Genomic DNA, 27,875 nt, shown 5'->3' on the forward strand with positions numbered 1-27,875 from the left:
CAGAGTGCTTGAATGTGTCATGTGTATGTGTAAAACTAATAGATACATACATACTAATTAGCTATACATATAGTAGTTAATAAATGATGACTAGTAATGTATTTGTGCCTATAGATGTATATCTATTTGATTTTACATTTGATTGTCTATTAATGCTATTACACTAATAACCAATTTCTGGAGAAAAATGATTCAAATGTTCAATATTCATTTTTTCTAAATGTCATTGATAAATTATTTTATATGCATACATAAAAAATCAACTCAGTTGATTTCACTTTTATTTTATATATTATCTAAAAATCATTTTATGTAAAAATAAGCCATAGAATAATTTTACTATTTATTATACATCATGTTCTATTTACTATACTGAGAGAAAAGAAACATGAATAAAATTCATTAAGTTGATATGGATATGATATGAAAAAATTTTAAAAAGGAAAATTTTAACAGTGTTTTTGGAGCTATTGATATGAGGGCACTTCAAAAAGTTTATGAGCAATGCAACTAAGAGGTAAGTATATTTTGATGCAAAGATTTTTTAAATCCATATTATTTTTTTCATAATGCACATTCTCCATGAAACATTTTGTAGATACCTCATAAGAAAATGTGGTCAACTAGATGGAAAAGACACTGTCAGTGGGTCTTGTCAAAAATTGGATTTTAGAGAATTGAGGGAGTAATTTTCTATTAAGTATAATCATTACACCAAATGATATTTCTGATATCTATTTTAATGGCAGTGTATTCAGATATTATTGATTAGAGTGAAAAAGGAGACAAAATAACATTATTCCAGATCTCTGAATTGAGGCATTTCCCAATTTTTTGAAGATTTGTTTATTTATTTGAAAGTCAGAATTACAGAGGGAGAAACAGACGAGAGAGAGAGAGAGAGAGAGAGAGAGAGAGAGAAATCTTCCATTTGCTGATTCACTTCCCACATGGCACAACAGCTGGGACTGGCTCAGGATGAAGCCGGGAGCCAGGAGCATCTTCTGCATCTGCCATGTGGGTGTGAAGAACTGGCACCGCTCATAATCAGTATAGCATTATTTTGGGGTCTATTTTAATCCACTCACAGAAACAGATTAAAATGTTAAGTTTTAGGAGACAAAATGGTAGTTACTACTCCGCTTCTTCATGTGGCTGAAGTGAGGGCTACATGGAATCATTGCATTTGCAGCAAAATGTATGGAACATCATGTGGAATGAACTGAGCCAGTCACAGAAAGATATATGTTGTCCCTGACATGTGGGAGCTCAGATTCAAGGGGAAAAATGTAATCTGAACACAGAATGTTGAATTCTAGATGCCAGGAGAACTGGAAGGGACAAAAAGAGGTTGACCACAAGAAAATAGGGGCAGGGGTATGGTTCATTAATTGCGAAAAATATACTAATATCAGATGTTAACGAAGGAAGAATAAGGTGAGGGGAATGTGGAACTTTTTATATCACTATGTTACAATTTCAGTTTTGTAAACTTGAAACTATTCTGAAATAAAATGTTAAAAAATAAAGATAAAAAATTAAGTGTATGAATTTTACTTTGGAATTGCTTCTTTCCCACGAGTAAAAGAATTTTTTTCTGGTAGTCAGTGTGTTGATCATTTTACCCTTTTAAAGAAATATTTACTCATTAGAATCTTATGTAATTACTGGCATATCTCACTTTATATTTATTATTAATATTGTTTCATAGTTGAAAGTGATCTTATGTAAGTATTGAATATTCTGTTTATTTCAATTTATTACACTTTTGTAAACATCTTATTTTACATTGCATTGTAATCTGTTATTGGTTTATAATTATAGGGGATACTTAGAGATTACAAACAAAAAATAACATTACTTTCCAAAAGAAATTATTTTATTTATTTTATTTTTCAGAACACTAGAGTCTTAGGTCACTTAAATTTTATTTATTCCATGATTTTCCTTTAGTATTATTTTGTTATGTACTTTAATTCTGCATTATTTTACATTTTTATAAAAATAAATATTCGTTTCTATTCATGTATATATTTGTATCACTTTTTCTTATTTTATTCAAGTTCATATTTCTCTCTCGTATGTTTATTCCTGCCAGGAAAATGACACATTATTTTTTGGGTGCACTGATAAGTAGTGTTCATTTTTTCCTTTATCTGGAAAGTTTTCATTTTCCTTTTATTTTCAAAAGATTTTTTAAAGAGAGAATTGGAAGTATATTTCCTTGTTGACATTATTTTCAGCCCTTTGTGATTGTTATTACCTAATATTCCATTCCTCATTCAAAAGCAGGCTTTCAGGCTTACTATTGTTATTTTGAAGACAGCAAAATAATAGGTCTAATTGCTATCTCTTCTGACAATTTTTTTAATATTTCTCTCTGATGTGGTTTTTGGCTGCTTTATTATGATGTACCCAGGTGTGTTTTGCTGTCTATAAATCTTATCTGACCCTTTTAGAATTTTTTGAATACTTGGGTTGATTTCTTTATGTCAGTTATTGCCCATTGAAATGCTGCATCTATCTGATTTTCTGTCTCATCTTCTAGAACTTAAATTACATATAGTAACATTTTTTACTTAGTTGCATGTCTTTCAGTCTTCTCATAATCTTCATGGCTCGGGTTTATTTGTTTCAGTTTGTGCATTTTCTATTTTCCTGTTTTCTATTTTACTAAACTTGCCTCTAATCTATTTTTAAATCTGGAAATAATAAGGACTAATGATGGTGATGAAAAACTTCAGACAAGATACCAGTGAGGGTTTGTGCTTTTTAGAGGCAAATACACACTCTGCTTGTGCTCGAGACAAGATCCTGGTGTGGCCTGGAGGAGATATTGCTAGAGAAGAAGAAAAAAAGTTTATAATAATATCAGTTTGTTGTTCAGTAAGATTGATGTATAGACAGGTAGAGTTGAATTTTAATTCAACAGCTATTTATCAAATCTGAAACAACTTTTGGGGACCAATACTTTGCCTTATTTCTATTAGCCAAGAATAAAATGTTCTCTAATATAGTATACATGTAGAAGCAAATCACTTTCAGTACTTACAGTAAGTTTACTGTACGTCACAGTGGTGTTTCACTTCCTAAATGACAGAAATAATAAAATATATTCTTTATCACCTTCAGTTCACAGGTTATGATGCTTCCTTGTCATTGCCACATACACTGAAAAATTTAAACAGAACTTTAAACGCCCCTATGCAAAAATTTCAATCACTGAAGCAAATTGGTGAAACATACATTGTTGCAGAGTTTATAGTTTTAGAAATAGTTCCTAGAATAAGGTAACTTTAGACACAAGGGCAACATCACATTGATCTACCTTGAAATAGACATAAAAGCATCTTGACTAGTATTACTTATCTATAGAGCCCATTCATAGGTGCTGTCTGTGACATTTGCTGAGATTTATCTGTACTGCCATATATTATAGACAAACCGTAAGTTAAATTAAAATCCAATAAAGCAATATATAATTGTATCAAAATATGAAAGCCTAATGACAGAAAGAAGATGTTTCATTGAACCACACACACAGATGTTCCTCTAGGATTACACAAGGTATGCAATATTGTTATATGGATGTTGTATTTGTGCATATGAACTACAAGATGGAAAGGGTCTGCTGGAGTTATTACTTAGGCTCTGTATTTCTAGAATGCAGCAACTTCCTGACATTCATTCAGAAAGCAAAATTCTGATTAATCATGTATTTCCCCAACCAACTAGATCCTGAGAAGCAATATGATGTCTATATCAGGAAAGCTTAACCTCACTGAAAATAAAGATTCCCTTTTGAGGTTAACATTTCCACTGTACGGTCCTCTTGGCATCCAATTATAAGGGAAACACTAACTGGCCAAAGATAATTATGATTTCTGTATAATTTAAATGAACTCAATTTTATTTGCATTATTTTTATTATGATTATTAATTTTTAGTTAATTTGTTAATTTATTTGAGAGAGCAATGGACAGAGACAGAGGTAGATATCTACTTTCTTCTGCTTCACTCCTAAGATTCCCACAACTACAAAGGCTGAGCCAGGCCAAAGCCAGTAGTGCAGAGCTTCATCTTATTCTCCCACATGGTTGGAAGCAACCCAGGTATTTGAGCTATGACCCAGTGCCCCTCCCAGGACAAACATTAGTACGATGCAGGATCAGAAATGGAGGCAGGATTTAATCTGCAGCAATAGCTGATCTCTTATGGCACAACACCCACCCCTATATTATTAATATTTTACACAAGGTTTTATCTTATTAAATTACTAATAAGTGTATATCAAACATTTGGTACAAAATATCTGTGCATATATATGTATGGATTATTGAATGAATTAATAGATCAATACAGTACACTAAGTTATTTATTATTTAGATAATATACTAATTCTTAGAATTATGCTCAGTTCTATAGATCCTTAAATTTCAATTATAAAAGGTAAGGCTATAAACTAAGATAACAAATAAAAGTCTTCAATGACAAATAATACCTTATTTAAGTATCATGAGCAAAAACTCTTAAAATGAATTTGGAAACAAAGGGAAAAATTATTTTCTATAAATGAATGAAGTTTAAAGACACAGTCATTGTTAGCTTGGCCTTTTTTATAAAATTAGGTTTAACAAGTATAGCATATTGCTGATAACAGGATATTGTTGGCAATATAATAAAAAGTCATTGAAAGGCATAATTTAGATAAAGAAAGGGTATAGCAAGAAAACATTGATTAGATGAGACAATTAATAGCCTATTTTCTGGATCTCATTAACACAGTGCAACACAGTTACATCAATGAGCTTCTTTCTTTATGAAGTATCAAAACATGAATCCTGAGAAGGTCCATGACCCCAGCCATTTAATTATGCTGCATCCCAGGGAAGTACAGCAGATTGTAGAACCTAACAAGGGAAATAAAGACAGAATTTTGAGAAAGGCCTTATGGTCAAAACAGCCATGCCTCAAAAAGCTTAAATACAGATTCCCTGGACTAAATTTCCTTTATATCTCTTTTCTTTGTTATATTGCTTCATAGCCACATTAGCCATAAGAAGTGATGTAATTTTCCTGAAATTCAGTTTTTTAATTGTAACATTATTGCATTGCTTAAAAAACATTTTTGAATGGACATTTGTAATATCTTGAAATCATGCTAGTTGCTTAATAAACTTGGCTTCTTCTTTCTTAGGGTTCTATTTTTGTTTTTCACCCTAAAGCAATATGTGTATACATGTTTGACTTTCAATTTAATTATTAAACAATATTTTACATAATAGTTTATGTAATAATATTTTGAGCCTTATATTCCTAATGTCACTTAAACATAAAAAACATCAGGAATATGCTTAGAGAATAGCACAGAAATGTGAATGTATATAAAATGTAAAATTTGCATAAATATTCACTTACTGTCTTAAAGCACCACTCTATAGGAGGATATGCAAGATTCGTAAGAAAAACATACTTTTATAATGTCATCAGGAAAGCCCTGCCCTGGAGAGACCCAAGATGGCAGAATAGGGAGAGAGCTTACTGCTCTAGTCCAGGGGGAGACAGTTTAAAAAAGTGGAAAGACTGCAGTCTCAGGGAAGAATTAGGGAGAAAATGTCAGAAGAAACTTCACACAAATTAGAGACACTGTGGACCTATGTGGAGGTTGTGGATGTGCACAACTGAGAACCCCAGGAACTGAGAAACTCAGGTGACACCAGTCTGTAGCAGGCCATCCTCCTAGCCATAGCTGCAGGAAGAGATGGCGTGGGCTCAGCTTGGAGCCCTGTAGGGGGCAGTGTACCTGCCAAACTAGAGGGGAAAAAAAGGCAGCACATTTCTCTTTCCCTACACCTGGTGCTGGCATCCTGTAAACAGCAAGAGGTCAGGCACCATTTTGGACATACATAGCAGCTGTGCCAGCTCATTTTTGCATGCCCAACAATCAGCCGAGTGAAGATGCCTGAGCCTGGCTAGAAAAATTGACAAAGGGCTGGATGCTTGTTACTGTGAGAACCTTGAGGGCTGTGATGGTAAAAACACTGTGACTGCATGGGAGAGTGCAGAGTGTGGCTGGGACTTTGGGCAGTCACTGTGGGCAGCTCCACATGCTCAAGGCTCCCTGACTCCCTGGCAAGGGTGATTGTTGTGAGACCCATGCTTACACCAAGGACTGCACAGATCCTTTGTGTTGTTCTTGCTGCAGCACTGAGGAATGTCGTACCCAGTGGGGATAGTGCTCGGGCACTGGTCTCTTTAGAGGAGAGGAGGTATCCATGAGGCTACATCAATAGAGCAGAGCAAACCTCACCTCTGATTAAAAAAAAAAAAATACCATGTCCAGCCTGAGTGTCACACCTTAGATACTCCTTTCAACAACAGAGCACTGAACAGAGCTCCCTGGCCAAACCCAGCATACACCGCTGGGTATTCACTGAAAAAGTGGATACTCCACCAAGCCACAGAGGAATAGTCCAAAGTTAAAATCCACTACAGGGAAAAATAAACAAAACAAAACAAACAAAGAAACCAACAAGTATCTTTACAAATGATGAATCATAAATGAGGCAATTCAAGAAGCTAGAATAAGGAAGACAACATGGTGACCTCAAAAAAAAAAAAAAAAACATTTCAATACAAGAATGTGAAGATGAAGACATTGAAAAAATGCCAGAAATGTAATTCAAAAAATTGATTATAGGGTTACTTAGTATTAATCAGAAGCAAAACCATGAACTAATGAAATTCATACATGACGTGAAATAAAATATCTCCCATGAAATTGTGACCTTAAAGGGTAATCAAATGAAATCTTAGAAACAAATTAATAGATCAAATAAAAAATGCAGTGGAAAGCCTTAACACCAGAATTGGTGAAGCAGAAGAAAGAATATCCAAGTTAGAAGACAAATTGCTGTAAATTTTACAGTCAGACCAAAGAAAAGAAGAAATTAGAAAACTAAAAAAACAGTATTGAAAATCTAAAGAATACCATCAAAGTACCCAACATATTAGTCTTAGGAGTTCCTGAAGTATGGGAAGGGAGAATGTAATAAAAGTCCTTTTTAATGAAATAATTACAGAAAACTTCCCTAATTTAGAGAAAGAAAGGGATGTTCAAGTACAGGAAGCACATAGAACTCCCAAAAGATTTGACCAGAAAAGATCTTCACCATGACACATTGCAGTCAAACTCTCCACAGCAAAACATAAAGAAAAGATTCTAAAATCTGCATGAGAGAAACATCATATTACTTTCAGAAGATCTCCAATTAGACTCACAGCTGACTTCTACCAGAAACATACATGCTACGAGAGAATGGCGAGATATATTCCAAGTCTTAAGAGAAAATTACAGTCAACCCAGAATATTGTACCCTGCAAAGCTCTCATTTATTAATGAAGGGAAAATAAAGAGCTTCCATAACAAAATGAAGTTGAAATAATTTGTCACTACCCATCCAGCCTTACTAAAGTTGCTTAGGGATGTGCTGCATATAGAGACACAAAAATACAACCATCACTATGAAAGAAGGTGAAGACAGAAAATCTCCCAGTGAAAGAAAAAAGGAAATTTAAAGGATACAATAGGAATATTTATGGAAAAATGGCAGGGCCAAATTTTTTACTTATGAATAGTCACCTTGAATGTAAATGGCCTCAACTCTCCAGTTAAAAGACACATACTGGCTGAATGGATTAAAAAACAAAACCCATCCATTTTCAGCCTAGAAACAAAGATGCACATCTCATCAACAAAGATGCACACAAATTGACAGTGAAAGGATGGTAAAAGATATTTCATGCTAGCAGAAACCAGAAATGAGCTGGTGTGGCCATCCTAACATCAAACAAAATAGACTTTAAGACAAAAACCTTTAAATGAGATAAAGAAGGGCATTATGTAATGATTAAGGATCAATTCAAGAGGAAGATGTAACCATTATAAATGTATATGAATCTAGTAGGAGAAAATAATTAAAATTAAAGAAGAAAAAAGCAAAATAGAAACCTAAAATAATACAAAAGATCAGCAAAATGAAGAGCTATTTTTTTGAAAAAATAAACAAAATTGACACCCCATTGGCCCAACTAATCAAAAAGAGAGAGAACGTGTATGTGAGAGAGAGAGAAAGACCCAAATCAATAAAATTAGGGGTTAAGAAAGAAATGTGACAACAGACACCACAGAAATGAAAAAAATCATCAGAAATTACTACAACAGCTGTATGCCCAAAAAGCGGGAAACCTAGAAGACATGAGAAGACATAAATAGAATCCTGGACACATACAACCTACCTAAATTGAACCATGAAAACATAAAAAACCTAAACAGACCAATAACCAAGATGGAAATTGAATCATTAATGAGGACCCACACAAAAAAGAAAAGCCCAGGACCATATGGCATCACTGCTGAATTCTACCAGGCATTTAAAAAAAAAAAACTAACACCAATTCTTCTCAAGCTATTCAAAATAGTTGAAAAGAAATGAATCTTCCCAAATTCCTTCTATGAAACCAGCATCACCTTAATTCCTAAACCTGAAAAAGATACAATGAGAAATAACTACAGACCAATTTCACTGATGAACTTAGATGCAAAAATCCCCGACAAAATAGTAGCCAATCAAATCCAACAACACGTTCGAAAGATCATTCACCCAGACCAAGTGGGACTTATCCCAGGTATGGAGGGATAATGGTTCAACATGCGCAAATCAATCAATGTGACTCATCACATTAACAAATTGAGAAACAAAAGCCATACATTTATCTCAATAGATGCAAAGAAAGCATTAGATAAAATAAACATCTTTTCATGATGAAAACTCTAAGCAATTTGGTTATGGAAGGAACATTTCTCAACATAATCAAGGCAATTTATGACAAACCTATGGCCAGAATTCTATTGAATGGGGAAACGTTGGAAGCATTCTCACTGAGATCTGGAACCAGACAAGGATGCTCACTCTCACCACTGCAATTCATTATAGTCCTGGAAATTTTAGCCATTAGGCTAGAAAAAGAAATCAAAGGATACAAATTGGGAAGGAGGAAGTCAAATTATTCCTATTTGTAGATGGCATGATTTCATATATAGGAGATCCAAAAGACTCCACTAAGAGACTATGGGAACTCACAGAAAAGTTTGGCAAATATAAATCAGCACAAAAAAAATCAACAACCTTTGCAGACACAGACAATGCCATGATTGAGAAATAACTCCTAAGATAAAGCCAACTCATAATAGCTACAAAATATCAAATACCTTGGAATAAACTTAACCAATGATGTAAAAGGTCTCTACAATCAGAATTATAAAACATTAAAGAAAGAAATAGAAGAAGATACAAAAACATGGACAAATCTCCTATGTTCATGTATTGGAAGAGTCAATATCATCAAAATGTCTTTACTACCAAAAGCAATTTACAGTTTTAGTATGATACCAATCAAAATACCAAGGGCATTCTTCTCAGATATAGAAAAAAAAAACAATACTAAAATTCATATAGAAACACAGGGGATCCCAAATAACTAAAGCAATCTTATACAATAAAAACAAAGCTGGAATCATCACAGTACCAGTTTTCAAGACATACTACAGGGAGGTTATAACCAAAGAGCCTGGTACTGGTGTAAAAACAGATGGATAGACCAATGGAACAGAATAGAAATGCCAGAAGTCAATCCATGAATCTACAAGCAATTTATATTTGACAAAGATGTTAAAATCAATCCATGAAGCCAGGACAGTCTCTTCAACAAATAATGCTGGGAAAACTGGATCTCCACATGTGGAAGTATGAAACAAGACCCCTACCTTACACTTTCACATAAACCCACTTAAAATGGATTAAAGCCCTAAATTTAGACCCAATGCCATAAAATTATTAGAGAACATTGGGGAACTCCTACAAAACATTGGCATAGGTGAAGAATTCTTGGAAAAGACCCCAGAGGCATAGGCAATCAAAGCCAAAATTGACAAATGGGATTATCTGAAATTGAAAAGTATTGCAAATGAATACTCAGCAAAGTGAAAAGGCAACCAACAGAACTGGAAAAATTATTTTCAAACTATGCAAATAAACATAATATATAAAGTGATCAAGAAACTCAACAACAACAAAACAAACAAGCCTGGTAAGAAATGGGCAAAGGACTCAAAAAGGCGTTTTTTGAAAGAGGAAAATCAAATGCCCAACAACACTTGAAAATATGCTCAGGATCACTAGCTGTCAGGGAAATGCAAATCAAAACCACAACGAGGTTTCTCCTCACTCTACTCCTGTTAGAGTGACTTTCATACAAAAATCAACAAACAACAAAAGCTGGCAAGGATGTAGGGAAAATGGTACCATAATAAACTGTTGGTGAGAATGTAAACTGGTAAAGCAATTATGAAAGACAGTATGGAGATATCTCAGATAACTAAATACAGACTTAACCATATGACTCAGCCATCCTACTCTTAGAAATTTACCCAATGGAAATTATCATATGAAAGAATTTTCTGTACCACAATGTTTATTTCAGCTCAATTCATAATAGCTAAGATATGGAATCAACCTAAATGCGCATCAACTGATGACTGGATAAAGAAATTGTGGGATATGTACATCATAGATTACTACACAGTGGTAAACACATACACAGAGAGAGAGAGAGAGAGACACAAATCACTTGCAACAAAGTGGATGAAACTGGAAAACATCAATCTTAGTGAAATACGTCAGTCCCAAAATGACAAATACCATATGTTCTCCCTGACCTGTGATAACTAATATACTTAATAGAGCAATAAAAGGCAATCTGTAGAAATGAAATTGCCACTTTGAGAAGCAATGACTTTGAACAGCCTTTGTCTCAACTGTTGAGAAACAGTTTTTTTTTTTTATATATACTATTTGTTGAATTCTTTTCTTAACATAGAGTTAACCATATATGTATAGAGTTAATTAACTAGATCTTAGTAAAAATTAAGAATTGGAATAGGAGAGAGAGGAGGAATAGGGGTGGGAGAGTGGATGGGGGGTTGGGAGAGTAGGCAGGAGGGCAGTTATGGTGGGAAGAATTATCATGTTCCAAAAATTGTAATTATGAAGTATGTGAATTTTTTATTCCTTAAATAAAAGGTTTCTGAAGAAAAAGAATGAAGCCCTACCTCCCCCTAAATGTCATCAGACAAAAGTATCACAACAGAAATTATTATGCAAATATACATTATTTTATACATAATATTATTTTATATATTATATAGATATATTATATATTTATTTATATATAAATATATTATATATTTTAATAATTTTATACATAATATTATTATGCAAATAGACATCATGTGTATACAACTATACATAATGCACATATTTTTATAAATATATGGAAAACACCAGGTTGATAACTTAAAAAAGTACTTAACACACTATTTTACAAATATATACTTATTTATTTTTTTCTTGTTCCAAATTAGACACTTTTCTATTAGTACTCCAATTAAGAAAATATGCTAACTTTAGATTGTCTATCAGTCTTTCAGCTAATCAATTTTCTCGATCAATTTAGTTACAGTTCATTTTGTTGTAATATTTTATAATAATTAATCATCATGTTCCTTCCCTATGTGTAAGAGGCATGAATTACCTGCAGTTTGTTTATTTTGCTTCCCAGTCAGCAATTACAATGCCAAAGTAAATTAAATTATTTTTATACAGGTTTGAGGTTAGAAACTGATGATAATTGTTGAAATTCTAGAACATGTGTATGGGGAGAATGGTCAAATAAATTAGCCTAACACTAAGATGTATTCTTCACAGAAAATTGTTAATGAAGAATTACTGATGAAAACCAGAGAAATTTTCTTCTATTTATATTTATTTCTTGAATATAACTGTAGAAAAAATGGTTAAAGTACAAATTTTCTTTGCATAAACTTTTTAAAAATCTATTTAATGAATTAGCTTTAATTGCCATTTTAATAATACTTCCTTGAAAAAATATTTGGTAATAATTGTTTCCATCAAACATAAATTCTTGGCACACAGTTATGGTTCAATAAATATTGTCCACGGAATAAATGATTGAGTGAATGAATGGTTTTCATTGTGATATAATCTTTTGAATGATAAGCAAATTCATTTTGTATGTAATGTGCTTTAAAAAAAAACAAAATTATGAACTGGAAGTTTTTGTTATAAATTGTAGTATATATTATTACCCCTTTAATGAAATATCCTATGAAAAAATTACCATTTTTATATTCCCAACACATAACATTTGAACAAATGTTCCCTAAAATTAATGATGATCATTTACTTTTTTGTTATTCTGTCAATTTTAAAATTCAACACGTCGCTTCACAGTACACTAATTAGAAGCTTGGAATTTGGTGATTATCATTTCTCTACTTGAAATTTGCCTTCTTTTGAAACAAATGATGATATTAGCAGTTTACTTCAGTAGTCATTTTTTTTTCATTTAATCTCTGTGACTCTTTACCAGTTTTTGCCTATGAACAGTATCAGGAATTACCAGATTATTCAGCATAGAGAATTCACTTACCACATGGTGAGCTGTATTACAGGCTGCATTTATTATCTATAGTTCTTGTCAGTAGAGTGGTAAATATATCTCACAGTTGGATACACAAAATTAAGTTGTGTAATGGATTTCTAGTTCAGTTGATTGAGGTCCACGGGTCTCTGTGAGCTTCTGGAAGCCATTTTATGTTTTTCTGTAATTGTCAGTCACTGTCATTTCCACTTGGCTGCTGTTCTGTGACTACTCAGAATATAGGACACTTAAAATGGTATCAGAACAGTGATAAAACAGTATTTAAAGGTACTTTTACACATACATACAATCATTCATGCACCTATACACTGACATTTTTTCAAGTATTTTGAGTCTCTTTTTTCCTGATCAAATCAGGATTTATCTGTTTATAAAAAAGTGCAGCTTCATGATGTTTGCCATGTAAACACTCATAATAGAATGTGCCAGATGAAAAAAATCATAATAGAGACTTATTCTGTAAGTATCAGCATGCCAACACAGAAATCAAAAGGTCATAACAGTGAGCATCAATCTATTAAGCAAAAACACTTGCTCTATTTGTACATTAAGTAATCTCAAAGTAATTATGATCAGACAGAAAAAAAAGGAATCGCATCTATTTTAATTACTTAAAAACGCACCCTTTTTGTCAATCCCTATTATCTCAGGAAATAGATAAAGCTTTAGGTAAAAGTTTGGCTCAAGAAGATTTAAGATTAATAGTTCAGTGCCGGTAGGAGCTTGCCAGAGTGCATGAATTTGCTCTACATTTTTCAGTGATAGCAAATTTCTGATACAAAAATCACCAGCCTGGGATTCTCTTCTTTTAACCTTTTATTTATTTATTTATTTTCATTGGCTCTCTCATTAGCAAGCCTCCAATGAATAGCAGTTCCACATTCTGGAGGAACTCTGAAAATCAGGCTGAACAAGCTGGTCGTGGAAATAAAGACTTAACACAGTAAATTCAGGTGAGAAAAGTTAACAAATATCAATTATGCATAACATCTTCTTTTGTTGAAATACACTATTTAAAATGAATAACATGTATGTGTTTTTACACATTAAGTGTGAGAATATCCTTCATATAATAAGAAGCACAGAATTGTAAAGCCACACTTTTGCTAACACTAGATCACATTTAAATGCAAGTTCTCTGAGGCATGTGTTGTAGTACACCAGATTAAGGCACTACTCAAAACACTCATATCATTTCTTAAGCATGCTTTTGTATACTGATTACTCTGCTTGTGTCATTTTGAAATTTTATAGGTATTTTTTCTCTGTATATATTAAGAGTATAACTTAACATCTATCCTCATTATCATGTTTGTAATTTATACAAAGGTACTGTGCAGTAAATAAATAGAACAAAAATCTGAGAAGACCAAAATATGTTTAGATGTCACTATTTATAATTTTTGTCTTTATCTAAGTTTCAGTATATTTTATTGATAAGAAGCCACTTAAAGAAACAAAATACAGTGATACACAGAAACACACACTAGGAGTTCAAATAGTTCAGAGAAAACGGAATTCAAAGGTAAGTTTAGAGTCTGGTTTACAGAGGGTTCTGAATGATGATATATAGGCATCAAAGAAAGATAGGCAGCTGAAGCCTTACAATCCCTATCTGGGGTAGCCCTACAGGACAGCGGTAAAGGGAATTCCTGGTGGAACTTAGGATAAATGACCTGATATGTGATTATACACCAATTCATGAGCTATGTGGCCACTGGTATGGTTGGATGGTCAGAGACTTGAAAGGAAGATATTTTAGAAAATCAGTATAAGCATATGTGTGAAAGAAGTGTTGGATAACCCTCTCTGCAGGGGAAAGACAATAAAGATATTTGTGTTCCAGGTAGATACTCACACAAGGATGACCCCATAAGAGGAGGTTCTCAATAAATTATGTAATGCACCATTCTTTGGATGATAGTGACCTCTTGTCCATGCTTGTCATTACTCAACAGATTGATGGACAAAGTGACTATAGTGATGGGGATGTTGGTGATGTGTGGACTCATTGACTTACACATAATCACTCAGCTCTGATCACTGCCCAGTGGCTATCCTGCTAGTATCACAGACCAATGGGAAGACTCCAGTGAGGCACTGTTCTCTGAGGTAATTAGTCAGATAATTGATGGCAGATTGATCTCACTGTATCACTTCCATCATGGAATGAATAATGTTTTACCCTTAACACAATAAACATTTACTATGGGCACAGTTTTTCATAACATGTTCAAAATAATTCTGCATCTACTATCCATGAATTTACAGAAAGTCTTTACTATTATATTCCGCCAACGTTTTATTCATACAGTGTTACTAATGATCCAGGAACTCACTACACAACAAAAGAAGGGAAGCGGTATGTCTATTATTATGGAATGAATTGATCTTACAATGTTCCTCACTTTATAGAAGTAGCTATCATGACAGAATGGCAGAATCACCTTTTCTGAAAGCAGGTACAGCATTACCTAGTGGAAATACTATGCAGGGCATAAGCAAGGTTCTCCACACAGCTGCATTTGCTATAAACCATTACCCAATATATGGTATTGTTTTTCCCAAAGCCAGCATTCATGGCTAGAATCATGGAATCATGGGGCAGGAATCAGTGTGGCACCGCTTGTGACTTGCTAGCTAAATTTGCTTCTTGTTTCCAATTTATTATGTCCTCTTGACTGAAAGGTCTTAATTTCATAGGAAAGAATGCTTCACCTGGAGGTACAGCTATGATTCAATTGAACCGTCAGCTAACCCCACCACCCTTTCGCTTTTTGGGCTCTTCCTATCTCTGAATCAACAGATATGGGAAAGTTGGTTGATATCAACTCCCAAAGGGATCCTATACTACCAATCCACATTGGAGATAACAGGAATATTTCTAAAACAGGGGATTCTTGGCTTCTCTTGGTACTATCAGGCTGTTTGACTACAGTCAGAGGAAAATGATAATTCATGCAAGGCTATGAATGATGCAGACTTTGTGAAATGAGGTTTGGATTACCTCATCAAGGTAAAGAATTACAACCAGCTGAGGTGTTTCCTGAAGGCAATGGGGATACAGATTAGATATTGAAAGAAAGTAGTTATAAAGACCAGGTGTGACCACATGTCTAGTTGAAATAATAAAAACTATATTTTAATCTGTACCTAATTGTTACATTGTCATGAATTTTTTGTGGGGGATATATGAGTGTGTGTTTGTGTGCGTGTGTGTGTGTGTGGGGGGTAAATAGCAAATATCTTTGTTGTCTTCCCTATGTTATGCCCTTATGATATGAAATCATTGGTATTCAATTTCTTTAAAAATAATTTATTTTCATCTTATTCAAGAGAGAGAAAACAGAAATATATTTCATCTACTGGTTCATTCCAGAAATGCTCACAACAAATGGTGTTGGGTCAGGCTGAAACCCGCAACCTGGAACTACTATCCAGGTCATTCACTTAAGTAGCTGCAACCCAAGTACTCAAACATCATCTCATTGTGTATTAGCAGGGAAGATGAATTGGAAGTAGAGCTTTGACTCAAACCCAAACCCTCCAATATGGAATCTGGCCTCCCAAGTTACACCTTAATTGCTGCAATAAATGCCCATTACTGTATTTCTAAGTGATTTTTCTTCATTCAAGAGAGCAAAATGTTGAATACAAGAAGTGATAGTTTTCCATGCATGGTCAGATTAAAGCATTTTTTAAAATAAATCCCAGCTGTGATGGTAGAGCTATGCCAAATGCCCATCACAAGTTGTATTGGATTTTATCATACTATTTAAGTATTGATAACTTTACACCACAATATTTATTTATTTTTAATAGTTATTTGTTTTATTCTACTTGAAAGATAGAGAGAGACAGTAAGAGAGTTTACCCTCCAAAATGCCTACTGGTTTACTCTGTAAAATGTCCACATCATCCAGGTTATAGCCAGGGATGAGCCAGGTTGAAGCCAGGATCCTTGAACCGCACCTGGGTTTCCCATGTGCTTGACAGGGGGCAGAAGTTCTTGGGTCATTATCTGCTAACTTGCAGGATGTGTTATCAGGAAGCTAGATCAGAAGGAGGAGAGATAGAACTCAGTTGTCACTTTGTTCATAATGGGATCTGGTGTCCAAAGCAAAAAGTTAATCACTGTAACCCAACATCTGCCCTGCATCATAATATTTAAATTATGGGAATTCTAAGAAAAATAATTTAACAACTTTAACCTATATTCCTGGGAAAGTATTCGTGCCTTTTCAGTTGTATACAGATTGACTGTGTCATGTTATAAATAATAATAACCTTGTTTTTTTTCTTTATTTGAAGATTTAGTGTGATTTAAATAGATACATATGTGTATCAAGTTGTAATGGAGTGGAATTATGATGGTCAATTTTATGTGTCAATCTGACTGGGCCGTAGGCTGCCCAGACATTTGGTCATATATTATTCTGGGTTTCTGTAAGGTAATATTTGGATTAAATTAGCAGTTAAACCTGGAGAATTAATAACGTAGATTATCCTACCTAGTATCAATGGAAGTCATAAAATTACTTGAAGGCCTGAATAAAACAAAGTTTGATTTTCCTCAGTCTATTATGAAGTTTAATTCTTCCAGTCTGACAGCCTTTGTTTTTTAAAGATTTATTTTATTTATTTGAAAGGCAAAGTTACAGAGAGGTAGAGGCAGAAAGAGAGAGAGGGGGAAAAATCTTTCATCTGTTGGTTCACTCCCAGATGGCCACAATGCCCGGAGCAGAGCCAATCCAAAGCCAGGATCCTGGACCTTCTTCTAGGTCTCCCCACAGCTGCAGGGGTCCAGGGACCTGGGCCATCTTCTACTGCTTTCTCAGAACACAGCAGAGATTTGGATCAGAAGTACAGCAGCTAGGACTCAAACCTGTGCTCATAAGGGATGCTGGCATTACAGGCGGTAGCTTTACCCATTATGCCATGGTGCTGGCCCCAAGTCTGACAGTCTTTAGGCTGATGTCTAATTTCTTTTCCACTGCCCTTGGAGTTGGAATGAAACACTCTTCTGGGTTCAGGAGCTGCTAGACCTTGGACTATATCTGTGCAATCACTTTCCCTCATCAAACTCAGGTAGGGGCTATGCCATCAGCTTTTCTGATCCTCCACATCTTCGGACTGGTCAAGCTTTATGACTCCAATAACTAACATGATACATCCCTTTATCCAATAACATCTGTTTGTGTACATCTTTAAATGTGTATATACCCAGACATATCCTATTGGTTCTGTTTTTCTGTAGAATCCTGAATAACACCTGCAGTAAAACATGTTTATCTTATTGCTGTGAGAAAAATTAAATGATAAGGGCCTGAGCTATGGAGCATCAAGTAAATCAGTTTTCTGCAGTGCTGGCATCCCATATAGGCACAAGTTCGGGTCCTGGCTCCTCCATTGCTAATCCGGATCCTTGCTAAAATGCTTGGGAAAGCAGCAGAAAATGGTTCAAGTTTTGGGCCCCTGTACACACATGGAAGATGCAGATGAAGCTTCTGGATCCTGGCTTTCGCCTGGTCCAGCCCTGGCTGTTGCAGCCATTTGGGGAGTTAACCATCAAACGGAAGATGTCCCTTTCCCTCTCTCTCTGTGATTCTGACTTTCAAATAAAGAAAAGAGACAACTAAATGATGAAAAAAACTATTTTCTATAACCCCAAAAAAGATATATATTAATTCACATGAATTCTACAAACTAATTCAAAAGACATAAATATATTAACAAAAAAACCATGTTCAATGACAACATTAGATCCTCAAGGGATATTCAAAATAGTAAAATATATCAATTAAACAATAATTGACACTAAGCAATAAACATGAAACAGAAAGTCAGTGTAATTGGCTAATAAAATCCATTTAGCAAATGTGTACTGACTTGTCAAAGGAAGAGAAAATGAGTTGATACTTGGAGGAGGGATTGGGTGGTGAAAATGTATATGAAGTGATCTTCATTTGAAAAGTAGTGATGTCAGATGTTTGAATGAAAAATCAAGAATCCCTCATGATAAATTTTTTCTCCCTGAGGCCGTGATGAGTATAATCCTCTAACTAGGGCTTTTTAAATAAAAATAAATTATGCTTATTTATCTTTATTTATTTGAAAAAGAGAGTTACAGACAGAAAGGTCTCCTCTCTTCCAGTTCACCCCCAAATGTCTATAAGAACTGGGAGTGGCCCAGGCAAAGCCATGTACCAGGAACTCAATCTGGGTTTCCCACTTGAGTGGCAGGGACCCAAGTACTTGAGCCATCACTTGACACCTCCCACCATGTGCATTATCAAAAGCTGGAATTGGAGGCAAAGTAAGAACTCAAATTCAGACACTTACAAACAGGACATGGACATCCCAAGCAACTACTTAACCACTACCCCAAATGTTTGACCTCTGTTGGAAGCTTTGATATATACTTAGAAAGGTTGCAATCTGAGCTAAAAAATATTGTTTGAAAATACATTGAAGATGCTTGCCTAAGTCACAGAATGAGTAGATGTAGAGATGCTATATTTTTAGCATTTTATGTATTCACATACACACACAAAAAAGAGAAAGATAACCATATTTTTGGAGTTTTTCAAATTTCTAGCTTATCATTCAAATATTTTTCACAGGATATTGTCCAACTAGAAACTGTCATATTGACTGAGTTGGTAAGTGTTTTGTCTAATATTAACAAGGCATTGTCACTTCTGAAAGCATAATAATCCAATTTCTGTTTCAAGGAAAACTTTTTTAGAGCAAAACCATAAAACAAGTTCTCTAGAAAGCTTACAAGTACCATTGCTTCATAAAATTATTGAATAAGCAACCAATATGCAAAACCATCTTTTTATATGGATAAATTTCTCCATATAAATCTGAAGTTTCTCATCAAGAAAAAACAGTACCTAATATAGTGGCAAATTATAATATAGGAAACTAAAAAGAAGGAAATTTTGTGTAGTCACCCTGGGTCTCAGGCCCAGCAGTATTTTTTCCATGGCCTTTTCCACCAGGTTGCTATTTCTTACAGTCTGTGATGCATTTCTCTGACATTAAGCTCACGTCTGTTCTTGAATCTTCAGCATTTAAATGTCTTTCTCTTGCTTACCTTTGTTTCCTTTGTCTTATAAGTAGATCCATCAAAACACTTTAACTCTTGACTTGGCCTTCTCCAGAGAAATAGAAACAAAACATTGTACATACGAGGGGTCTTTTAAAAGTTTATAGAAAACTTATATTATAAAAATAAATGCATATGAAAAATATTTTTACACAAAAATAAACTTAGTCTGTTAAATTATTTACATATTTACCTGAGAAATGGAGAAGCGAAGAGACAGAAAGAGAAAGAGAGTGTGTGCTTTCATGAAAGACCGCCAAAAAACACACCAAACACTGGATTAAAGGAAATATTTTATTGTTGAGAGCTGACAGGCTTCCGTGCCAGAGAGAGCAGAAGCTTGTGCTGGCAAAAACAGGGTTTATTATAGCCTTGCAGAGATAATGGAGTGGAGCAGTGAATCCTGTTAGGGTAGGCAGTGGAGTTGACGCTTGCAGTTGAGACACCTGGAAATCTGATTTCTGGTAAAACCAGAACTGACTCTGAGAAATTGAAACTTACCTTGGAGATATCTAAACATATCTTGTAGGGTGGAGCAGGGTGGCATCTTAGGATAAGAAGGTGCCAGCGACAACTAACTGAGCACCAAAGGGGAAACCTGTTGAAGTGAAATGGACACTATGAGAAACAGTGACTTGATCAGCTCTTGTCCTGACTGTTGATGTACAATGTAATACTTTAGCCCTTTTAGTATTTTCTTTGTTCTAGTACTACTGGTTGAACTCTGTAATTAACACACAACTATTCTTAGGTGTTTAAATTTTAACTGAAAAGTGATCCCTGTTAAATATAAGAGTGGGAATAAGAGAGGGAGGAGATGTACAACTTGGGATATGCTCAATCGGACTTGCCCCAAATGGTGGAGTTAGAAATGTGCCAGGGCATTCCAATAAAATCCCATCAAAGTGGCATGTACCAATGCCATCTCACTAGTCCAAGTGATCAACTTCAGTTCACAATTGATCACACTGATAGGTCTAAGAGTCAAAGGGATCACACAAACAAGACTAGTGTCTGCTAATACCATCTGATAGAATCAAAAAGGGAGAGACCGATCCAACATGGGAAGTGGGATACACAGCAGACTTATAGAATGGCAGATGTCCTAAATAGCACTCTGGCCTCAGAATCAGCCCTTAAGGCACTCAGATCTGGCTGAAGAGCCCATGAGAGTATTTTAGACATGGAAAGCCAAGACACTCTGGGGGAAAAAAAAAAAAAAACTAAATGAAAGAATGAAAGAACTCTGTGAGGGAGATCCCAGTGGAAAGAATGGGGCCATCAAAAAAGGAGGTACCTTTCTCAAGGGAGGAGAGAACTTCCACTTTGACTATGACCCTGTTGGAATAAGATTGAAGTCGGTGAACCCAAAAGGCTTCCATAGCCTTGGCAACTCCTGACTAGAGCCTAGGGAGATTACTGACGCCATAAACAAGAGTGCCAAATTGTTAAGTCAACAACAGGAGTCACTGTGCACTTACTTTTCATGTAGGATCTGTCCTTAATGTGTTGTTCAAGGGGAAGTAATTCTATAACTGGTACTGAAACAGTATTTTTACACTTTGTGTTTCTGTGTAGGTGCAAACTGATGAAATCTGTACTTAATATATACTGAATCTATCTTCTGTATATAAAGATAATTGAAAATGAATCTCTATCTGAATGGAATGGGAAAGAGAGCAGGAGATGGGAGGGGTGCAAGTGGGAGGGAAATTATGGGGGTGGGAAGCCAATGTAATCCATAAAGTGTACTTTGGAAATTTATATTTACTAAATAAAATAAGAAAAAAAAGAAGGTGCTAGCCTTGCCAATATTTCACCTGCTGATTCACTCCAAAAATTCCCACATGGTCTGTGCTTGGGCCAGTGCCAAAGAAGGAGCTGGACACTCAAAGTAGGTCTTCCATATGGGTGGCAAGAACTCACTAACTTTTTGTTATATATAGCTTTATTTATTTATTTTGAAAGTCAGGGTTACCTCGAGATAAAGAGACAGAGAGAGAGAGAGAAAGAGAGAGAGAGAGAGAGAGAGAGACTCTTCAATTCATTGATTTACTCCCTAGAAGGCCAGAATGGCCAGCAATGAGCCAGGTGAAAGCCAGTAGCCAGGAGTTTCACCTAGGCCAGTCACATGAGTAGCAGGGGTCCAAAAATCTAGACCATCTTCTGTTACTTTTCCCAGGCCATTAGCAGGGAGCTGCTTTGGAAGCGGAGCAGCCAGGGCATGAACTGATACCCATACGGGATACTGGCAACGCAGGTTGTGACTTTGCCCACAATGCCATGGCATTGACCCCAGGAAACAAGTTTATTGATAGATCACCACTGTTTTCTGAGGTTCCTATTGGCAGGAAACTGGACTCAGGGGCTGTAACTGGGATGCACACCCAATCACTTGAATGTGGGTTGCAGTATCCCTAAGTGAATATTAACTACCAGACCAAAGGCATGTCTCTGTACTTATTTCTTAATTACATTTCCCACAAATCTCTTATAGTACATTCATATATATGGAGAGAGAGAAAGACTGATAGAGAGATAGAAATAAAGAGAGAAACAGAAAGAGAAAGATGTTAAGGAATTCAGTCACACTATTATGAGGGTTGGCAAATCTGAAATTTGCAGTGAAAATTCTGGCAAACTGAAAGCTATGACAAAATTTGATGTTGAAATCTTAACTACAAAGATCTTATGGAGAACTAATTATTTTCTTTTCAAGGGACCATGATCTTTTCTACTAAAGTCTTCAGGAGAACAGTTAAGGCCAACTGACATTATTGAGAAGGGGAATAATCTGTTTGACTCAATGTCTATTGGTTAAATTAATTGAAACCTTTATGGCAACACTTAAACTAGTATTTAAACAAAAACTAAGTGTTATGTCTTATGGAAACTGATCCATGAAACAAATTCTCCCAGTTCCTAAAAGATACAGTAAATTTGTAGAATTGTGCTGTTACTGATATTTTGTTTTAAACAGTATATTATTGATTTATATATAAATTGATATAGAAACCAAAGAGGATTTCACAAAAATTCAGATTCCCTGGCAAACAACCTCACACATTTAGTTGCATGCATTAATCAATATGTAGTTTGTATTTAACCTCTAAAATTTGTTCCATATAACCTGAAGATTGCTGGAAATAAGCCCAAAGAATTTACTTCCTTTTCTGTGGAACAGCTCTATTCTATTATTGCAGAAGTTATATCCAGAAACACTATCACTATAACTAGAATGTGTTACAAATAATGTATATATTCCTTTATTGATTCTTAATTCATACACTGAAACCCATAATCAAACCTAAACATGCATATACCACATGTACTCTGTATTCATTAAAAATCCCATCATATTGAATAAATATGTATAAATTTATGTGTGAGTGAAGTAATATATTTGTCAATAAATTATGTACCTTAAGTTCATGTTTGAAAACTATTTGTGTATGTTTTTAATATGTGTAAATTGATGGATGTATGTATATAATTGTCTCTTCAAATCCACAGTGTATTGGACCAAGGATCCCCTTAAAATACACAAATCCATGGATATTCAAATTTCTTATTTAAAATAGCAAGCAATCTGTATACAACTTGTTCATGTCCTCCCATATAATTTAAATCACCTCTAGATTACTTATGATACCTAGTGTGACATAAAGATATGCAAATGTTGCTATAATTATTGCTTAGGGAATAATGACAAGAATAAATCTATATACATTCAGTACAGCTGTAATATTTTCTTAATATTTTACATCCAAGTTTGGTTGAATATCTAGGTTTGTAACCTGAAGTTTTGAATGACCAGTCAACAGTTTTAATGTGTCTAATAATTATGCTTCATTTAGCTATCATGGAAAGCACAAAATGATAATATATATTTCAGTTTCTCATCTTTCCTCCTTGTCTAAGAACTTTTATGCTAGTTTGCTTCTTTGAAACATTCAGCCAATTTAAATAGAAAATCTTCTCTGTATAGCAAGTGGAGTTATCTTTGTAATTACTTGTGAAGTAGAGAAAGTCTAGTGTACTGGTGCAGAAGAAACTTGTTCATTTTAGCCTTTTATTCAGTGGTGAGGAAAACTTGTCTGAAAGGGCTTGGGTTGTGAATATAATACACTTATCATTATATCATTTGCTTATTACACTGAAACACACAAAAAACACAGAGTTTTTCCCTTAATGTTTTTATTATACAAAAATGGTGGCTGGACTTAACAAATTCATTGATTCTGCCATTTTCCATTTCTGTGTTATGACTTTCTGAAGTCTTCATTCTCTTTTATTATTTTGCACAGTAAACTGAAGGTGATTTTTGATATTTTGTACTTTTTTAGACCAATATTCTATAAGCATTGTAGTATTTTTCCCTTTTTAGTAGGAGAACTAGCAGATCTACTTATCAATTTTCCTTATTATTTCTTACGGCTATCTTACACAGAATCACATAGGAATCAATTTTCTTTATATATTCTTATTCCCTGATTTAGAGCCATCATTTGTTATCATAGCTTTTCTCTTTTAATCATAGCATGTAGTGTAATTTAGTTTACAATATGGTAAAAAGTGTCCCATGTTTAGCCATTCCTGTATTACCACAGAGAGCATTAGCTTCTATTAATTCATCCTGGTTAATTTAGCAACTTAGAGTAATAGAAATAATAATACTGATACATTCTTGGGCACAGCACAAAATCACAACTGGTTATATTAAAGCCAGTTTAAAATAATTCTTTTATTTTCTGTACTATGTATGCTGAGGACACACACACACACACACACACACACATGCTCTCTGTAAGAAATGGGTGGTATAGGAAAGAAACAATGTATTGTGGTTACTAATACAATAAGCAGTGCCTAAACTTTATAGCAGAACAAACATAATAATATGGTACTTTTCCCTCTCAGCAACTTTGTTCATGACTTTTGAAAAAGTATATATTCAAAAGCCTGATGTTTTGATGTTAAATTTTACCTGAACACAGCAGTCTAGAAGGTTATATAGGATCAAGTTTCAGGAGGATGTACAGCACTTGTGATGTTCTCAGTGTTTGAAAATTAGACATAGTTGATGTTTTTATGTCTAGCACACGGTAACGCTATCTAAAATGTAACACCTTTTGTCCTATATATACAAAATTCAGAGAATAGAGACACACACACACACACACACACACACATCTCCCTTGAAGATATAACCATGCCAGATTGTAATGTAATAGGATGTCTTGCTCTGTTTCTCATTCTTTATGCCCTTATTGGCCAGGCTACAGCAGAACACTCAACTGCTTTTAATGACTTTCATTACTCCCTCTTATTTTCTAGGTTAATGACATATTGAAAGTGCTAATGGCATAAAATTTTCAAATAGCTCACACACTGTTCATGAAAGAGGCAGTATATTTTACTTTATATGCATATAATTTTTTCCTAGTGGATTAGCTACAACATTTTGCTGCTTTATAATTTCTCAATTTAATTGAGAACTTTAAAAAAAAGGCAAAAAGGCACAGTGCCATAGTGTGAAGTTGTGGTTATAGAAGGGGTTACATTTCTCATCCTCCCTCCAATGACTATGGGAGCTAATATAGAAGCTGGGGAAAGAATGCTGGAAAACCAAATATTTAATCTTCTGTCACATTTTATAAAAAAACTATGACAAATATTCCAAATGATGACAACCCTATAATTACTATAAAATTCAGGGCCAGGAAATGTATAAAATTCAAAAACTCAATTTTCAACAGCCATCAATTTTTTCTCTTGGGTTTTATATTTATCTCTCCAAATACAAATTATAGAACAAAGATACAATTAAATTTTATTCTAAAAATTCCAAAAATAGCAGTTTAACTTATTTTTATGGTACTATTTACATGAATAGGAAATGACAATTCTGTGTCTTTTTTAATTGCATACTCTATTCCTTATCCTCTTTTTTGGTGCAAGTGACATTGATATGTTCAGAGAATCATAGATAACAAATAATTATTGAAGGGCAGGAAATTAAAGGAAACAAGATTGTCTATGCAGCCAAACCTCTTGGAAAAATAACGACCTTCTCAAGAAGGTCTCTGGAAAACTAGAGTATTATTTGTAAGCTGAGTTACAACTGCAGATACAAGTCAGCCTTGGGAGCCCAAGAGCTTGGTTCTTTACCAGCAGTTGAGTGTTTCACTAATGTTTTAAATGAGTTTTCTTAGAAGTTCCTGAGCTAGCAATTTCTGTGAGAGTCTTACAGAAGTGCCTCAAAATAGGGGGATTAAGAAAAGTTGGAATGAACAGGATAAAAGATGAAGCAAATATGTTTTCTGTGCTACAGTCTGTATCTAGCTTTGTGTTACAGGTTTCTTTGGAGCATGATTTCTACCATGAAGGTTGTTCAAACATAAACCAGGGATTTGGTATATACCTCATGCCCCTGCCGATCAGCAGCCTTGAATTTCTGCAGCATAGAGTCATTCTTTCCTAAAGATGGGAACTAGTGAAGGGAATTTTCCAAAGAAGGAGCAAATATGAAGACCTTGTTACTCAACATTTATGACAGACAAGGGATGTGCGCACCCCTAAGGGAAGGGATCCTATTAAATAGTCCCAATTCTGGACACACTGGCTCATTTAGAATGTTGTGTCTCTGAAACATTATAGTGTTAACCATGGCCAATTTCCTTTAGGGGCCAGAGGTTCACCTTTGGGATCTTACAGACATGGGGAACTTAGCCTTCTATGAACAGAAATTTTATTCCAATTCTCCATAGCTATTTTTCCCTAATGTTCCTAATCTCAGAAAACAGTGTACTGCCCTGGTAGATATACAGGAAGCATAACTAGGAATAATGCTTTCTCATTTCAATCCCCATATTTAGCATGTCAACAAATCTTGCTTGATTATGATTATGTTTTTCTAAAATTTTTATTGTCTCTAACCTTCCCTACCCCACAGTTTTCAATGTCTCTTGCAGGTACTGATCTTGACTATTTGTATATCTGATTATAATGAGAGCCCAGCATGTTTGGCATTCAATTAACCTTTGCTTAATTAACAAATATAATTTTGGAAACCTCTCAAAAATACACAAATATTTTATGGTGATGCTCAATATATTCTATTTATATGACCAATATTCAGTGTCCACAGAAATTAAATGTGTCATATTGCCTTTACCTTCATTATGCCAAGTTTTGCATCACAACAAAATGGCATCAATATTTATTCTAATTTTTAACTCTTGTTCTGTGATCATTTAATTATTTAGGTCCTATGAGCATTCTTTAACTCTTACCTTTGGTTTCTTTAGTGATCAGCATGTAATTTTCAACTTAAGATATCCCTCTGGATAGGAAAAGCTAAACATAGAAGACCTCATTAGCAATCTATAGTACTATGCTATGAAAACAGAATATATTTATGTCCCTATGGAAAGTACTTTAACAATACAATTTAATGTTTGCATTTAGTCTCTAAGGAAGAAACTTAATTCACTCAAAAACAGCTCCTGTTTGAAAATACATTGTAATCGTCATACCAGGAAATTATACTTCATTTTAATGTTGGCATATTTGATGCATTAATGCATAGAACATGGAGCTTCCATTCCCTGCTGATCTATTATTACATCACTTACTGTTCTCAGGAGATAACCTGTTTACAAGCATCAGCAAGAAAGACAAATGACAACTCCTGAGACACACACATATGTGTGTATTTTTAAACCTAGAGCTGTACTAGACATATTGACACCAAGAGAAGACTATAAAGCATACCAACTTCCAACCAGGAGCACAAAGAAGCACACAAAAATGAAAAGAGAAATTTCATTGAACTTGTGTATTTTTTTTTGACAGGCAGAGTGGACAGTGAGAGAGAGAGACAGAGAGAAAGGTCTTCCTTTTTCCGTTGGTTCACCCTCCAATGGCCGCCGTGGCTGGCGCGCTGCGTCTGGTGCACCGTGCTGATCCGAAGGCAGGAGCCAGGTACTTCTCCTGGTCTCCCATGGGGTGCAGGGCCCAAGCACTTGGGCCATCCTCCACTGCACTCCCTGGCCACAGCAGAGAGCTGGCCTGGAAGAGGGGCAACCAGGACAGAATCCAGCGCCCCAAATGAGACTAGAACCCGGTGTGCCGGTGCCGCAAGGCAGAGGATTAGCCTATTAAACCGCGGCGCTGG

The 27,875-nt window shown here is 34.7% G+C and overlaps 1 long non-coding RNA gene across 5 annotated transcripts; it reads right to left on the reverse strand.

Moving 5' to 3' along the window:
* Window positions 1–4,606: 4,606 nt before the first annotated feature.
* On the reverse strand, window positions 4,607–27,307 carry LOC103349595 (uncharacterized). 5 transcript variants are annotated; one of them, XR_011382108.1, is made up of 6 exons: window positions 27,235–27,307; window positions 26,992–27,041; window positions 20,198–20,294; window positions 16,555–16,634; window positions 12,571–12,789; window positions 4,607–4,910 (listed from the first exon to the last, which is right to left on the reverse strand). It is a non-coding gene; the product is annotated as an uncharacterized lncRNA (long non-coding RNA). The 5 variants fall into 5 exon arrangements; XR_011382107.1 differs by having other exon boundaries at window positions 12,571–12,742; window positions 16,473–16,634; XR_011382106.1 differs by having other exon boundaries at window positions 16,473–16,634.
* Between the last annotated feature and the right edge of the window lie 568 nt (window positions 27,308–27,875).

Source organism: Oryctolagus cuniculus, chromosome 14 (genome assembly GCF_964237555.1).
Source record: "Oryctolagus cuniculus chromosome 14, mOryCun1.1, whole genome shotgun sequence".
Lineage (NCBI taxonomy): Eukaryota > Metazoa > Chordata > Mammalia > Lagomorpha > Leporidae > Oryctolagus > Oryctolagus cuniculus.